Below are 6,000 nucleotides of genomic sequence, written 5' to 3' on the forward strand. Positions count from 1 at the left end.
CAAATGCTTCACAGCCCCAAATTTTCAGAAAAGACAAACTGGGAGTCTTGCCAGTCCATATCTCATATGGTGTCTTGTCTGCGGATTTTGATGGTACCCTGTTTAATGTGAAAGCTGCTGTTTCTAGAGCGTAACCCCAAAACGATAACGGTAGGTCCGACTGTCTCATCATTGATTGAACCATGTCCAACAGAGTTCGATTACATCGCTCAGACACACCGTTTCTCTGAGGTGTTCCAGGCGGCGTAAGTTGTGGAACAATTCCGCAACTCTTTAGATGATTGCTAAACTCGTGGCTCAGATATTCGCCTCCATGATCAGATCGTAAAGTTTTAATTTTCTTGCCACACTGATTTTCAACTTCACTCTGAAATTCTTTGAACTTTTCAAAAGTTTCAGACTTATGCTTCATCAAGTAGACATAGCCATATCTACTCAAGTCATCAGTGGAAGTTATGAAGTATTGGAATCCACCTCTAGCAATCGAGCTCATTGGTCCACATACATCAGTATGTATGAGTTCCAATAAGTCCGATGTTCTCTCTGGAAAACCTGTGAATGGTGTCTTGGTCATCTTGCCTAGCAAACAAGCTTCGCATGTCTCGTATGACTCAAAATCAAACGAAGTTAGAAGTCCATCCGAATGGAGCTTCTTCATGTGTTTCTCGCTTATATGATCGAGACGACAATGCCACATGTAGGTAGGATTCAAATCAGCAAGCCGAGGCCTTTTAGCATTAATATTACAGATAGGTGAATCATCATGATTTAAAACAAATAGCCCATTCACAATGGATGCAAAAGCCACAAACATATTATTCTTAGAGATAGCACAACCATTGTTTTCACTCGCAAAAGAATGACCATCCTTCATCAAATATGAAGGAGACAGAATGTTTCGACTCAAACTAGGAACAAAATAACAATTACTAAGTTTCAAGACAAATCCTGACGGTAGGTGAAGTTGCATCATCCCGATGGCCACAGCAGCAACTCTTGTATTATTGCCGACACAGAAGTCAACTTCTCCTCTTCCAATGCTCCTACTCTTTGTTAGTCCCTGCATAGAATTGCATATGTGAGCAACCGATCCGGTATCAAATACCCAAGAATTAACACAAGAATCAGCGAGGAATATTTCTGTAATATGAATAACAAGCGTACCTGAGGTGGAAGAACGGTTCTTCAACGAGGTGAGGTACAGCTTGCAATTCCTCTTCCAGTGTCCCTTCTCGTGACAATGAAAGCACTCATTATCTGCAGCTGGTACAGGTTTAGCCTTGGGTGTAGAGTTTAGCTTAGGGTTCGCAACCTTAGCCTTGTCATTCTTCTTCCAAGAAGAACCTTCCTTCTTGAAAGCAGGCTTGTTCTAGACAGCCATCACATGGCCGCTGCTTGCGCTCTTCTTGATGTCACTCTCTGCTGTCTTGAGCATGCCACACAGTTCAGTCAGGCCCTTTTCAGCCCCATGCATATGGTAGTTCGAGATGAAGTTCCCATAGCTTGGCGGTAAAGAGGCAAGAATGAAGTCAGTGGCCAACTCTTGGCCAAGTGGGAAGCCCAGCTTCTCCAACCTCTGTGTGCAACCAACCATTTTGATTACATGCGGACCCACTGCAGCGCCTTCTGCCAGCTTGCTCTCGACAAAGGCCTTGGATACATTGAACCTTTCAGTCCTGGCCTGAGTTTGAAACATGTCCTGAAGCGCCACGATCATATCGTGTGCCTCATGATTTGTCTCGAACTGCATCTGTATGTCAGGTTCCATGCAAGCGAGCATAAGGCAGCTTATTTCAAGGTTGTTGTCACAAGCCTTTCTGTAAGCAGTCTTTTCCTCAGCAGGTGCATCATCAGCAGGCTCTTCTGGTAGTGGGGTATCTAGAACATCTTTCTTTTTCTCTGCCTTGAGAACAATTCTCAGGTTGCAGATCCAATCCGCATAGTTAGTCCCATTCAGTTTGTCCTTCTCAAGGACCAAACACAATGAAAAGGATTAGGTGTTATTGCTGTCGGTGTCCCGACCCGGGGGTCCGGATCCCAAACAGTAAATGCTGCGTGTTTACTCATCCCAGATGATGATGCAAGAGGCAACACAGTAATGCACGGTTTATCCTGGTTTCGGCCGCGGGGCCATACGTCCAGCAAAGGGGGTGTGCGAGGGCACTGTATTATCTTGCACCCGGAGTGCTTGTAGTAGGGGTTACAAGCGAGGTGAGAGAGGGAGGAAGGCTCCCAAGTCTCTGCTAGAGGTGGAGTCAGTTGAGGTGAGTGCTCAGTAATCCCTGAACGTCCTCTTGGAAGAGAGAAGCCGGAGAGCGAAAGACCAACGTGACCCAGCGCCCAGCCAGCGAAAGCCCACCTCCTCCTTTTATAGTTATAAGGAGGGGCGGTGTACATGAGTGGGAGCATGGAAGTCGTCATTTTCCCTTGAATCGCGGGGGTACAGTAGTCGGACACTGTAAGAAATACACTGTAGGAAGGCGGCGCGCGTCGCAGTCATCCTAGATATCGTCCTTGGTCCTGTGAAGATTGCGGCGGTCGCCGAGTCGGTCCTTGCAGTAGGCGTGGTCGTCGCTGGTGCAAGGTACTTGGCGCGGTGGCATTCGGTGGGACCTACGGATTAGGGTCCTGCATGTGCCCGTGGTAGTGGTGGCGCGCGACGGCCCCGGACCCCCTGGTCGGAGTGCGGGTGTGTACACCAGAAGGTCCGGGGGACACGTGGAGGACCCGGACTCATAAAGGGGGGAGGTCCGGGACTCTGTCCGTGTGAGCTGAGTGCCCCTCTCGGTCGGACACGTGACGTCGCCGGACCCCTTCCCCAGTGGGAGGCAGGTCCGGAAGGTCAGCGGGAGCAGTACCGAGCCTGTCTTGTCCCGCGTCGCAGGTCCCAAGGCGCTGCTACAGCGTCCGGGATGGCGGAGCGATGACCAGAGTCAGCGGATGGGACCCCGGTCACATCTACTGTGGGAGTGGCGGCCTGACGTCGCCTGTCCTTTGAGCCGTGGCGGAGTGGCTGGCTTTTAATGCCTTCGTACGGCGAGCGGTTGGGCGGTGGGGCTGTTTGTCCCTTGTGCCGAGGGGTGGCCTCGAGCGAGGCGGAGATGAGTCACCTGCTCGAGGGTAGATCCACTACCCTCGAGTGAGGCGGAGATTGCCCAGCGGGCCTGAGAGGGACCCTCGAGCGAGGCGGAGATCGTTTCGCGGGTTCGAGGGGGATGTGAATGGGCCGCACGCTGGGCTTCTTTGAGTCCTTTCCTTTCTTCTGAATGGGAAGCAGGCCGTGGGCCTTCGTGGGCTCAGCTGTCTTATCAGGTGTTTGTGTTTTTTAAAAGCGGTCTTAGTACCCTAATTAGGGTGTCCCTAATTGTGGTACCCGACAGTAGCCCCCAAGGCTTTGGTCGAGTCAGGGGATTCGGCCAAAGGGTGATTTGTCGATTACCCCTTTGACATGATCAGACGACGCCGTGCACCCGCCAGACGCGCCTGAGCGCCGGCCCGGCGGATGTGACAATACGCCGGTCGGGGTAGTACGCCCGTCGGGGAGTACTTCGAGGCGCGCGCCTCTTTGTTTGTTTAAAGGACAAGACGTGTCTACGCACTGAGGGGGGCCAGAGCAACGGTGGCGCCTGCTGCTTGGCAGCTGGTGCTTTCACCGTGCTGTCCCGTGCGTAGGGCCTCGGCCCCGGCGTTCTTGGTTGCTTTGCGGCGCGCCGTTCGAGGGTAGCCGGCCAGAGCCAATGCTGCACCGCTTAGCGTCTCGGGGCTCAGTTCCGCTTTATTTCGTTTGGTCGTGTCTTGGCGCGGTGACCGAGGACATCCTTTGCTCGTGGAGTGCCGCGTTGTCACGGGTGATACAAGCCTCCGCTCTTCGACAAGCTTTGAAGCTTGGCGCCTGGCGCAGCTATAAATAGGGGTCATTGGGTTCCCTTTGTTCTTCAACCTCCCAGCTCTTTCTTCCAGCATTGCCTGACTCTTGTAATGTTTCCTTTGCCTTTTTGTGACTGGCCCCCAGATGGGGTGGCCTGGCTTTTTTAGGCTTTTGGCGCTAGAAGAATGCTTACGAGCGGTAGGGGAAGATCGGAGTGGGTGTGCGCTCCATCCCTCAGGTTAAGTGGGAGCAGCAGAAGAGCGTTGGGCCCGTGGGGTCCTGCTCTTGCGATGGCCCCTAGCCTGAAGGGGGATGGAGATGCCTGACCGTGGCGCTGGCACCAGGTCCGGCGGCTATTTTTCGCATCGTCCCCCCCCCCCCGGCGACAAGGTTGCTCTCGGGGAGACGGTGCGGAGGGCGCTGTCCACTAGCTCGACCCCCCACATGGTCTTCGGTGGAGAAGACGCTAGAAGAAGGCTTGCTAGGAAAGCATCCTACTGGACCCGTGCGGTCTGCGGGCTGTTCCTCGCATCCCTAGCAGCCTGGCCGTTGCATCAGCCAGGGGCTCGGTGTCTTTCTTCGTCACTCGTTCCTCCCCAAGACAGGGAAAATTGCCACGTAGGTGGCAATGTGTTTGTATCTTTCGATGGCTTCGCGCCGGTAACTCTTTGTAATCTTTATTTGCATCGAGCAATAAAGTCCCCTTTCTCCTCTATAGGGAGGATGATCGAGGGTATAGGGGAGAACAGAGAGTTATGACCCTCGAATATGTGTGAAGTCTCCTTCGCGGGGGTGCGTCAGCGCACCCGCGGGTGTAGCCCCCGAGGCCTTGGAGGAGAGTTTGTGCTCGTCCAAGGGCTATAAACGTTGCCCCACTGGGTAGCTTTACTGGGGTGACCGTCCAGCGTCTTTTTCAGCCGGCATCGGCACTCTTTCAGCCGGCCTCGGCGTTCTCAGTGCTGGTACGGCGGCCAGGCATTCAGCTTAACCATCAGGAGGGCGTACGTCTACAGTGGAGGGTTTGTCCAGACACGTGGAGCTTCACAATTGACAATCGTCGATTTACTCGAGGGTGCGGTTTGAACCATGGTGTGCGAGGAGCCCCCGAGCCCAGGCCCATGTGAAGGCGTTCAGGGGAACCCTTGACTTCGATTACGACCCTCATCGCAATTTCGCAGGGAGGAGGGGTGAAGCATACCATGCTACCCATGCCCGGGCCGCGAGCTATGGCTGCTTCAGTGAGCTATTAGCGGGTTGTTCAAGCGGACGTCCATGCCCTGTTCGATAGGGGTCGGCTCGTGGTCCATGGACACGTCACATGAAGCGCTTGCGAAGGTTCGCTAGGCGGGGCTCGGACCCATTCTATAGGGTCCAAGGGCTCGATGCTCAAGCTCGATGGGATCCCCCTTCTAGGCACCCTCGACTGGCCTTGAACACTGCGTTGGATGTCTCGAACTCTGCGTTCGAGGGTAGCTTGTATGGCACATCCCACAGTCCTTGACTCTGGCGATCTGGGACGCCTGTCGAACCCCCTGAAGGGCCAGGCTTCGAACCCCTGATCAGTAAGGCCTCGGAATGCGATTCCTTCGAGGGTAAAGAGACCCCTGAAGGAATATTCCGTCTTGATTTGAAAATGTCGCAAAATCGCGAGTCACGCGCGCGCGTCTCCCGCCGGTGGTGGGCGACGTGGCCCGATTCGTGCGGTGCGGTGTGGGCATGCCTTTTCAGGCGACAGCCTCGGGCAGATGAAGCGGCGTGGGCGGCGGCTGATGGATGGGATAGCGCAATAGTCGTGCCGTGCCCGCCGGTTACCGTGCCACATTTATTGCTGTGTGCGCGCATGGGAGACCCCACGGTCGTGGGGCCCAGCCATCAGCGATAGCAAAATCTACCGCATTCAATGCGGTAGATTTGGGCCGCGGCTGCAGCTGCGCTCATAGCGGTGAAATAAAACGAAGAGGAAAGGGTTGTTTGGGCTCACCTGGCCATTTGCCTTCATCCTACTTCGCCTTCTCCGCCTCCCCTGCATCCTGAGCCCGTAGCCAAGAGCGAAAGGAGGAAGAGGAAGGTGAGGGAGAGAAAGCGCACCTTAGCCATCCCAGGGCCTTTGCTCCCGCATTCCCCCTCGGATC

Source organism: Panicum virgatum, chromosome 8K (genome assembly GCF_016808335.1).
Source record: "Panicum virgatum strain AP13 chromosome 8K, P.virgatum_v5, whole genome shotgun sequence".
NCBI lineage: Eukaryota > Viridiplantae > Streptophyta > Magnoliopsida > Poales > Poaceae > Panicum > Panicum virgatum.